A 12,232-nucleotide genomic window follows, 5' to 3' on the forward strand; every position below is an offset into this window, starting at 1 on the left:
TGAGCCAAAGTCGGATGCTTAACCAACTCAACCAACCAGGCGCCCTGAGATATTTAAACATTTTAAAGGAATACTAATTACCATACATAAAATATATGAAAAACTTAAGTAAAAATCTAACAAAAAGGTACAACATCTGTATACTGAAAACATTACTGAAAGAAAATTTCCAATACACAAATAAATGGACAGATAAACTGGCTCATGGGTCTGAAGACTCAATACAACAACAATACCATTCCTCCTCAATTTATATGTTCCATGAATCCCAGGGCACCTGGGTGGCTCCGTCAGTTAAGCGTCCAACTTCGGCTCAGGTCATGATCTCACGATTCGTGAGTTTAAGCCCTGCATTAGGCTCTGTGCTGACAGCTCAGGGCCTGGAGCCTGCTTCAGATTCTGTTATCTCCCTCTCTCTCTGCCCATCTCCCACTCACACTCTTCTCTGTCTCTCTCAAAAATAAATAAAACATTAAAATTTTTTTTTATAGCTTCCACGAATCCCAATCAAAATCCCGGGAGGCTTTCTGGTAGAAATTTGAAAATTCATATTATGATGCAAAAGACAAAAACTAGCCAGCCATCTTTGAAAAAAAATTATAGGACTTACATTACGAATTTCAAAACTTCTTTATTATTAAGCTATAATAATTGAGACAGGGTGATACTGACACAAAACTAAACAAATAGATGAAGGGAGTAGAATGGAGAGATCAGAAATAAGCCCAAACAACTTTTCACGAAATTACAAAAGCAATTCAGTAGAGGACAGTCTTTTCGTCAAATGATGTTGTAACAACTGAATGTCCATCAGCAAAAAGAAAAAAAGTGAAGGCTGATCTAAACCTCAACTGCATATAAAATTTAACTCACTTGGCCTAAGTGTAAAATCTAAAACTTGTTCTTAAAAAGCTTCTAGAAGAAAATGTAATCTTTGTGACTGGATTACACACAGATTTCTTAGATACACCACTAAAAGCATAATTCATAAAATAATTTAGCAATTGAATTTTGTCAAAATAAACAACTTCTGCTTTTCAAAGACACAGGCAGAAGAATGAATAGATAAACTGCACACTGGGAGAAAATATTTGCAAATCATATATCTGATAAAAGACTTATTTCCAGAATAAAGAATCTTCAAAACTTGAAAAGAGGAAAACAAACAACCCAATAAAGAAAAGGACAAATTTTTGGACAGACACTTCACCAGGAAAATGTTCAGAAAGAAACACACACAGGGGATACTTAACATCATTAGGGAAATGTAAATTAAAACCACAATGTGATACCATTATATGCTTATCAGAATGGCTATGGTGAAAAAAAATGACCATACCTGGTGTTGCCAAGGATAGAGAAGAACTGGAACTTTCTTACACTGCTGGTAGTAATGTAAAATGGTGGAATCATGTTGGAAACAGTTTGGCACTTTCTTTAAAAAGAAAAAAAGAAAAACAAATCTACTTATCAAATGATCCAGCCATTCTGCTCCTAGATATTTACTCAAGAGAAAAGGAAATACATATCCGGACAGAGATTTTTACACAAATGTTCATGGCGACTTCATTTGTAATAGTCAAATTCTGGAACCAATTGAAGAAAAAAAAAAAAAAGTCTGGAAACAATGTCAATACCCTTCAATGGATAAACAATCTGTGATATATCCATACAGTAGAACACCACTCACTTTGTAATTAAAAGGGATAAATTACTGATACATGGCACAACATGAATAATCTCAAAATAATTATACACAGTAAAAAAGTCAGGCAAAGAAGGGTATATACTATTGATTGCATTTATAAAAGTTTCTAGAAAATGCAAACTAATTTATAGTGACAGGATGTAGATCAGTGGTCACTTGTGGGGTGTGAGAAGAGACAAGAGGGAGGGACTAAAAAAGAGAATGAGGAAACTTTTGAGGGTAATGGGCATGTTCACTATCTTGAGTGTTGTGATGATTTCATGGGTATATACATGTGTCAAAAGGCATTAAATGGTACAGTTTCATTAGTGGAGTTTATTGTAGGTCGACTAAACTTCTACAAAGCTATAAAAAAGAAAAAAGAAGATGCTGTCCCTGACACTGTTGAGCCATTTGACCAATGATAGATAGCTATCTGTCTCCAAATGTTTGATTATGAAAAACAATGTAAAGAATTAAGCCATGGCAAGCCATTTTCCCCATATTTGCAGCTGGAAACAAAATTTGCTGCTACATCAACCCCAAACCGTGGCATACATAAAAAGATTACAGAAAACTAAAGCTTGAAGGGACATTGCAGATTAGCAATGCAAAGCCTTCCCATGCTCCCCCATTAAAAACAAAAACAAAAACAAAAACAAAAACAAAAACAAAAACAAAAACAAAAAGGAAACAGAAAACTAGAGGGACTTGCCCAGATCTGTTGGAAGATCCAGAAGAGACTCACACTGTCTTGACTCCCAAAGTGGGGATCTTTCTAAGTACAACATACTGCGGTGTGCCATTTCAATCATTATTTTCTAAATTGTATTTTCTTAAAACAGCAAAGACAAGAAAATGCAGAGTGAAATTGAATGCGTACAAGCGGAATTAGCAAGAAGAATGGTCGTATGTTTTATAAATGAGGTAACGGAGCCTTGAGGTATGGGAAAGAAAGGTGATATTTTCTCCTAGACTCACAAGGCAAACATTAACACTGGTCTCTTGAGGTAAGTAAAGGAAAATGACACCGCGTGCCCTAAACAATCTCAAATGTAGAATTACCTCCAGGAGTCAACATCTGTCTCTGTTAGGTGTCCCTCTGAGCGTATGTGTGTGCCTGGAATAGCATCAGACATTTCAATCCTGATGTTTCCGAGGGTGTTCACATGTTAGAAGTGTAAAAATTCAGTCGTTCTGTGTTAGCTGACATTTTTTAAATGGCATATCTTTTTTGGTAATTTCACACTAAATTTGCTTCAGATTAGGCTTACTCATGAAGGGCTGAAAGTTTGTTTTATTCCTTAAACGGTCTCATCTTTGAGCCAAGGCCAAAACAATGAAAATTCTAGCTGAGGTAGAATAAGGAAATGAATATTTTGCCAAGTTATGGGTGATGGAAAACCTTCCTGGCTCCATATGCTATCAATATCTTATGTGTCAAACCAAAGTTAGGAACACGGCTTTCATCTGTGCGGTTAACTTTATTTTTCTGGGCCACAGCACCAACGCACATACTTTATAGAACTGCCCAGCTGAGAAAGGCTGATCTCTACTATTCTTCCTTTGTAGGAAGAGTAACTCCAAATCCTGGCTCACCAGGGATGTTGGAAAGTCAAAGGGACTTGGGGAAAAGTTACCGAAATGACTGAATTCTGAAAAATACAAACGAACTGTGAAGGAAGATGAAAGGAATTGAAATCACTCAGCCTCAGTGACAAGTTAAGAGGATATTGAATCTCCACTGGGTATTATCTTCCAGCCTTCCTGTCCAAATTCTGCTGGAATTCTTCATGACGTTAATGACACCATAGGGTAGACACTGCTATTTGCCTACCCAATATCCATTCCGGTCTCATCCCCATACACAGAATCAAGGTCTTGTTTAGGAGTGGCAGTGTGCCCACCCAGACTACCCTCCCACATTCCCTTGCAGCAAGGGGTACCCATGTGACACTCATCTGACCAATGAGAAACAAGCTAAGAGTTTCTGGCCGGCTTCTCCCCCTGTTCTCCTGCACCCCTCCCTCCAAGCCTTTTCTGTCACAGAGGCAGGAAGACTCGAGGTACAGCAGCCATCTGGAGATAAAGGTAATGAGCATGAAGATGACGTACCAGGTAGCCAAGTGACTTTGTGAAATTCTCTGCCAGGAAGAATGCTCCTCAGGCATCTCAGTCACAGCATGCCCAAAAGGGAACCCAGTACCTGCTCTTAGAATTTTCCTGTTTTGGTAAATGCCATCACCAGGCATGCTGTCACTATCATCAAAAACTTGGAAGTCACCCTCGACCTACTCCCCTCACTCCCAAGTCCCTACAATTCTGCCAGCCAAACATTGCCCAACAGGCTCCTTGTGCTCTCTTATTGTGGTGAAATACACATAACACAATTTACCATTTTAATTATCGATTTGGTGGCATTTACTACATTGACAATGTTGTACAAACATCGCTTCTATCTTGTTCTGGAATATCATCATCATGCCCTAAGAAAACCCCATGCCCTGTAAGCAGCACTTCCTATTCTCCCCTACCCCTGCCTCCTGGTAACCGCTAATTTGCTTTCTGTGTCTATAAATTTGTCTATTCTGGATAGTTCATGTAATTGAAATCACACCACATGTGGCTTTTTGTGTCTCGCTTCTCTCACTCTGAGTAATGTTTTCGAGGTTTATCTGTGTTGCATTATACATTAGTATTTCATTCTCATGGCCAGAGTACCCACCATGTAGCTGTATCACATTTTGTTTATCCACTCATGAGTTGAGCGGTGTCTGCTTTTTTCTACCTTTTGGCTATTGTGAATCGGGTTGCTATGCACATTTGGGTATGTTTTTGTCTGAGTACCTGTTTCCATTTTGTTGGGATACCTGCAGGTGGAAATGCCAGGTCATATAATAAACTACATCGAACTTACTGAGGAACGGCCCCTATTTTTTAACAGTGGCTGGAAAATATTACGTTCCCACCAGAAACTGGAGGGTTTCAATTTCTCCACATCTTCGCAACACTTGTTATTTTCTGTTTTGTTTTCCTCATAGTCATCCTAATAAGCATGAAGTGATAATCTCACTGTGGTTTTGATTTATACCTCCCTAATGACTAATGACATTGAACATCATTAGTGCTTGTTGGGCGTTTGTGTACCTTCCTTGGAGAGGTAATTGGCTTGTTTGGTGTACAACTGCTGAGGTAGAGTTCTTTATACATTAGATATTAGATCCCTAGCAGATATATGATTTCTGAATTTTTCCATTCTGTGGCTTGTCTTTTCATTCTTTTGGTAGTGCCCTTTGATGCACAAAATTTTTAAATTTTGATGAAGTCCAATTTATCTATTTTTTCCTTTCATTGTTTGTACTTTTGGTGTCTTACATCCACCTTTGAGTCATTTAATACATTCACAGAGTAGGATGATATTTTACATACTTAAATCTGATTATCACTCCCCTCCTTAACACCTTCTATAGTCTTCCATTGCACTTAGGATAAAGCCCCAAATCCTCCCCATGGACTACAAGGCTTTGTATATATAATTTGGTCCCTGTCTTTCTCTTTATTTTTTTTTTCAACATGTGAAATTTATTGTCAAATTGGTTTCCATACAACACCCAGTGCTCATCCCAAAAGGTGCCCTCCTCAATACCCATCACCCACCCTCCCCTCCCTCCCCCCCTCCCCGGGCTTTCTCTTTAGTCTCATTGTTCCACATTTCCCACCATCTTCTTTGCCCTCAGTTTCTCAGGTATGCCAGGCTCTCTTTAATCCCAGGACTTTATTTTTTTTTTTTTAATGTTTATTTATTTTTCAGAGAGAGAGAGAACATGAGCGGGGAGGGGAATGGGGGGGAGACATAGAATTCGAAGTAGGCTCTGTGTTGACAGCAGAGAGGCCAACATTGGGGCTCAAACTCACAAGCCACGAGATCATGAGCCAAAGTCAGAGGCTTAACCAAGTGAGCACTCCAGGTGCCCCTAATCCCAGGACTTTCTCCTGTCGGGAATGGTCTTCCTCACCTCCTCTGTATTTAGCTAATTCTAATTCAGCCTTCAGGTTAAGGATGTCACCTCCCTAGTGTCACCTCCCTTAAGTGTCAACGCCCTAGGCGTCTTGCTTAACCCCCAGCCTCAAACTTGTTCCAGCTTGTGAGAGGTGCAGGTTTGCATCTAGATGTTAAGCAGGATCATTAGAAATTAAATTATAGGGGCGCCTGGGTGGCTCAGTCGGTTAAGCATCCGACTTCGGCTCAGGTCACAATCTCGCGGTCCGCGAGTTCGAGCCCCGCGTCGGGCTCTGGGCTGATGGCTCAGAGCCTGGTGCCTGCTTCCGATTCTGTGTCTCCCTCTCTCTCTGCCCCTCCCCCGTTCATGCTCTGTCTCTCTCTGTCTCAAAAATAAATAAAAAACATTAAAAAAAATTAAAAAAAAAGAAATTATATAAACACAGTCAAATGCATTATATTAAGAACAAACATGTGAAACATTACATCCTGATTATGTTGTACTATTTAAAAAAAATTTTTTTTTATCGTTTATTTATTTTTGAGACAGAGACAGAGCGTGAACAGGGGAGGGGCAGAGAGAGAGGGAGACACAGAATCGGAAGCAGGCTCCAGGCTCTGAGCCATCAGCCCAGAGCCCGACGCGGGGCTCGAACTCGCGGACCGCGAGATCGTGACCTGAGCCGAAGTCGGACGCTTAACCGACTGAGCCACCCAGGCGCCCCTATTATGTTGTACTATTATCCCCGCTCCTGAGGCCATCTACACCTGGCAGTACAATGTACTGGTCTCCTACCGTGTATCTCATCCCAACTCTGCCTTTGGTGGCAGGGACAGCCTGAAATCAGTCACGGTGGCAGCATTTACACAAAGGACACAAAGCAGGGTATTTTGGGGGTGGAGTAGGGGTAAGATTTACCAGCACAGCACCATCAGATCTCCCTCAGGTGCTGACATGGCATCCCAGACTTTGGTCTTTTTCACTCCTGTGATCTCTTAATTTATTATTGAAATAGTGGGTTTCCTGTTGGTGCTTCTCATAAGGATGCCAACTCCATGAGGGAGGCAAAGCTGTACATGCCACCCCCTGTTGATCGCTGCACTCTCAGCACCCAGCACAGTCAATAGCATATGATAAACACTTAATGATTTTGTTGACAGGTTGTCAACAAGGCCCAAGAAGCAAGCTCTAACCTTTTAAACACAGAGGGGTTGACAGCAGGGATTCATCTAGAAGAGTATGAAATTTTCCATTTCACGGACTGGGCTATCTTGAGGATGTACACACTGGTGATCACTTAATTATGTTCTGAACTTGACCAGGCTTGAACATGGCCTTGAGGATTTTTTCATTAGAAGATAGTCAGTGATGGCCAACGATGCTTTTCACCTTGGTTCTCTATACAGACGTGCTGGTTTTCCCACCCTGTCTGTTGGTTTCCAGCTGCCTACCTCTGGCCTCTGCTCCATTCCACATGGCATTCTTCCTCATATGTTTTCAACATTTTCTTACAAGGACATCAGTTGTACTGGATTAAGTAAGGGCCTACCCTTGTCCAGTGTGACCTTATCTAAACTAACTGCATCTGCACAGACTCTATTTTCAATGTCACATTCTGAGGTACTGGGGCTTAGGTTTAACTGTTACTAGTAAAATACAACCATCTTGGCAAACAATTCTTTTTTTTTTGTTTACTAAATTTTTTTAAAAAAATTTTATTTATTTTTGAGACAGAGAAAGACAGAGCATGAACGGGGGAGGGTCAGAGAGAGGGAGACACAGAATCGGAAGCAGGCTCCAGGCTGTGAGCTGTCAGCACAAAGCCTGATGCGGGGCTCAAACTCACAGAGTGTGAGATCATGACCTGAGCCGAAGTTGGACGCTTAACCGACTGAGCCACCCAGGCGCCCGTTGGCAAACAATTCTGAAGGCACTGGGTCTGGAGCTTTGCAATCTAGGTTCATTTTATTTAGAGACTTAAGAAGAATCACACATCGTCAGGTCTGATCAGAAAAACCAGTATCATATGCCAGGCTAGCACTCTTACTTCCGAGAGGCCTATGTGGCTCTCACTGTATGTTCCTGGGAAGCTAGCTGAATTAAAAGTGATTGTCAGAGTTATATATTGATGTTTCTGAAAGGCTCTGGAAAGTCTCTGGTTAAATGTGGCAGACTAAACACTTGCTTTTATCTCCACCATCTCCTGAAATCCCCCCCCAAAATGAGAGGGAAAAAAAGTGGGGGAGGAATAGCCATAAATCATAATTTCTAAGAAAATGGAATGGAGGTAACTAAGATATAACAACAACAACAACAACAACAACAACAAAAGGTGTGGGGAGTTGGAAAGAGAAATAACTGTCACCTGACTTATCAGACCAAAGGACACAGAAACCTAAGGCTGCAGTTGGGGAAGCCAGCAGGAAGGGAGTTAATCTCCCCCCGAAGAACCCTGAAAAGCCTTGGGAATCTGAGAGCGAGAGGCACAGAATACGCTGAGAACTGGAAGATTGGTCGCAGTGAGGCAGGAGGGTCTCTCCTTGACCTGGCAGGAAACTGGAGATGGACTCTGTGAAGAAACTGAGTCACAGAGGGTGTGGTCTAGGGGACCCAAGACAGGGCTGGCAAATGTGTGTGGGGCGGGGTGGGGGCCTGTGTCTCACAACAAAAACTGGAGTCTGATCTCTCAACGGTGGCTTCCAACTTGGCCGCACATTGGAATCACCTGAGGAGCAAGGTAGGCTCCACTTCCAGAGCCGGTGAAATTGCTCTGAGGTGCAGCCCAGCATCAGGAATTTTCAACGTTCCCCAAGTGATTGTAATGTACAGCCAAGCCACAGAAATTCCACTTTAATGTAACCTACAGGCAACAGCTTCTTGTGTGTCATTCCTGATCTTTTCAAAGAACCAACTTTTAGTTCTACTGATATTCTCTATTCTTTGTCCATTTCCTACTTCACTCATTGGTCATCTTATTTCCTTTCCTCTCCTTTGCTTATTTTGGGTTTAATTTGCCCTTCTTCTTCTAGTTTCTTAAAGTGGAAACACGAAGCATGGGCTTTATGAAGACTTTTTTTTTTTTTTTTTTTCTAAAAGTAGCATTTAATGCTATAAATTTCCCTTAAAGCACTGCTGTAGCCATGTCTCACAAATGTTACGTTGGGTTTTCTTTTTGATTGTGTTCCAAATATTTCTTAATCTCTCTTGTGATTTCTTCTTGGGCTTATGAATTATTGAGGCGTATCCTTAGTTTCCAAGAATTTAGGTGTTTTTTTTTTTTTTTTTGTGGACATCTTTCTGTTATTATGTTTAATTCTATTGTATAGAGAAGAATTTTGATCCTTTTAAATTCACTGAGACTTGTTTCATGGCCCAGAATATGTGACACCCTGGGGCATCCTATGTTCATTTGAAAAGAATGTGTCCTCAGTTGGGTGAAATGTTCTATAAAGGTCAATTAGGTCAAATCAGTTGTGAGTGTTATAAAACTGTCTATAGGCTGATTCATTTTTTGGTCTGTTTCATCTGTTCATTCTTGAGAAATGAATATTAAATCTTCAACAATAACTTTAGCTTTGCCTAGAAATTTCTCCTTTCAATTCTAAAAGTTTTTGTTTCAAGTATTTTAAAGCTATGTTATTGTGTGCCTACACACTTGGAATTATTACGTCTTCTCGATGAATTGTCCCCTTTACCATTATGAAAAAGCTCTTTTTATCCCTGCTAATATTATTTGTTCCAAAGTATACTTTATCTGAATACAATTCAATATAGCCTCTCTCTAGCTTTCTTATGATTAGTAATTGCACAGCATGTCTTTTTCAATTATTTTGCTTTTAGTCTATTTGCTTTTATACTTTAAGTCAGTTTCTTGTAGATAGGGTATAGATGGGTTGTTTTATAAGATCGTGAGATTCTTTTGATGGGAGGTCACAACAGAATGATGCTAGGATAACAGAAAGGCAGAACTGTGTTATTTACAGCTCCAAAGGGGAGCAGGCTGTCAGGCAGGGCCACACAGGGCTCTGCCCATAGGGGACAGGAAGACTGAGCTGCAGGCAACAGTTTTTGTTTTTTTAAAAATTTTTTTAATGTTTATTTATTTTTGAGAGAGAGAGAGAGAGAGAGAGAGAGAGAGAGAGAGAGAGGGCACAAGCAGGGGAGGAGCAGAGAGGAAGACACAGAATCCAAAGCAGGATTCAGCTGTCAGCACAGAGCCCGCCGCTGGGCTCGAACTCACAAACCGTGAGATCATGACCTGAGCTGAAGCCGGACGCTCAACCGACTGGGCCACTAGGCGCCCTTGCAGGCAACATTTTAGATATGGTAAGTGGGGTAAGGTTAGCTAGGTTTTGTGGGGCCCCTTAAATAATATCAAGGGCTCCAGGGGCAGGGGGGCTGTACCTAGCTGTTTGGTACCTGACCCTGGTTAGTTAGGGCTGGTGCACAGTGGTGTGGGGTGTGACAGCCCTAATAGAGGAAGTTGTGGGAGTGCAGACTCCATCAGTGCTCAAGAAGAGGAACTCGCTGGCTTCCAGCCAGGGACAAGATTGGATTAAGACAGCAGTTAAAAAAAAAAAAAAAAGTTGTTTTTTAAATCAAGTGTAATAATGTCTACTTTTAATTGGAGGGGTTAGATAATTTACATTTAATGTGATTATTATTTTGGTTAGGCTTAAGCCTATTACCTTGCCTTTTGTCTTCTATATTGCTCTTTGTTCCTTTCCTCCCTTTTCCTGCCTCTTTTTATTTATTTATTTTTAAATGTTTATTTATTTGTGAGAGAGAGAAAGAGCACTCACAAGCGGGGGGAGGGGCAAAGAGAATGGATCTCAGAGGATTAGAAGCCTGCTCTGTGCTGGCAGCAAAGAGACCAATGAGGGGCTTGAACCCACGAAGAGATCATGACCTGAGCTGAAGTTGGGTGCTTAACTTAACCGAATAAGCCACCAGGCGCCCCGCCCTGCCTGCCTCTTTTTAAATTTAGTATATTTTATGATTCCACTTGATCTCTACCATTAATTTATTAGCTATATACCTCTTTGCTGCTTTTCATTTCCCCCCCCCCACATACTATAGTTTATATTTTTTGTTATTGCTTTTCACTTTTAAATATTTGCCCTAGGGTTTCAGTCTATACCTTTAACTTACCACAGCCTCCATCCAAATAAAAGTATGTCTTAAGGACCTTGTAACAGAGAACTTCCATTCCCTGAAAACCACCCATTCTTTGTGCTGTTTTTGTGATAAATTCTGCTTTACAGATGTTTTAAACCCTGTAACACATTTCAATGTTTACAAACTTAAACAATTATCTTCTAGTTTTTAAATAAGGAACAATGTTTTTTATGATTATCTACATATTTATAATTTCCAGCCTGCTTCATTTTTTATGTGAATCCAAATTTCCATGTGGTGTAAATTTGCTTCTGCTTGAAGATTTTCCTTTAAGGTTTTGTGTGTGTGTGTGTGTGTGTGTGTGTGTGTGTGTGTGTGTGTGTGTTGCAGGTCTGCTGGCAGTTAATTCTCCCGGCTTTTTGATCGTTTGAAAAGCCTCTATTTTGCCTTCATTTTAAAAAGATTTTTTTGATAGATGTAAAATTCTAGATGGGCCTTTGTGTCTTTGTTTTTGTTCAGGGCTTTCAAGATGTCACTTTAGTGTCTTGTGGATTGAAGTTTCTAAGGAGAAGTCTACTTTAATTTTTAACTGTGTCCTGTAATTTGCTTTTCCCTCTGGCCGTTTTGAAGATTTTCTCCTCATTATGGATTTCTGGCAATTTGACTGTCATTTTCTGTCTGGTTTTTCTACTTGGATTTCCTCAAGTTTCTTAGCTCAGTGTGCTTATAGTTTAATCAAATTTTGGACTTTTTGAGACACTGTGCTCAAAGATTTCTCCTGCTCCCTCTCCCTCCACTGCACGTATGTTATGCACCTTGAGGTTGTCCCAAACTTCACGGAGGCTCTGTTCAGGGGTTTCTTTTGTCTTTCAGTTCAGGTGGCTTGTACTGCTACATCCTTAAGTTCATTGATCTTTTCCTCTGCACTAAATAGTTAATCTCACCCAGTACCTATTTCATTTCAGATATTTTTCACCTCTAAAAAGCTCCATTTGATTCTGTTAACCATTCATCTTTCTTCTCGTCACATCCATGTTTCCTCTTACATCCTTGAACATAAGAAGCACACTTATAATAGCTGTTTAACGTCCTTGCTGCTAATTTCATTTTCTCAATCATTTCTTAGTTTGCTTTTAAAGGCTGCGTTTTCTCCTTCTTATGGGTCCCATTTTCCTGCTTCTTTATAGGGCTAGTGGTTTTTGACTGGATGCGAAACATTGTGAATTTGTTATTACCAAATGCTGGGTTTATATTCCCTTAAAGAGTATCAAACTTTCGGGGCGCCTGGGTGGCTCAGTTGGTTGGGCGGCCGACTTCGGCTCAGGTCATGATCTCGCGGTCCGTGAGTTCAAGCCCTGCGTCGGGCTCTGTTGTCTCTGAGCTGACAGCTCAGAGCCTGGAGCCTGTTTCAGATTCTGTGTCTCCC

This window comes from Panthera leo, chromosome A1 (genome assembly GCF_018350215.1).
Source record: "Panthera leo isolate Ple1 chromosome A1, P.leo_Ple1_pat1.1, whole genome shotgun sequence".
NCBI lineage: Eukaryota > Metazoa > Chordata > Mammalia > Carnivora > Felidae > Panthera > Panthera leo.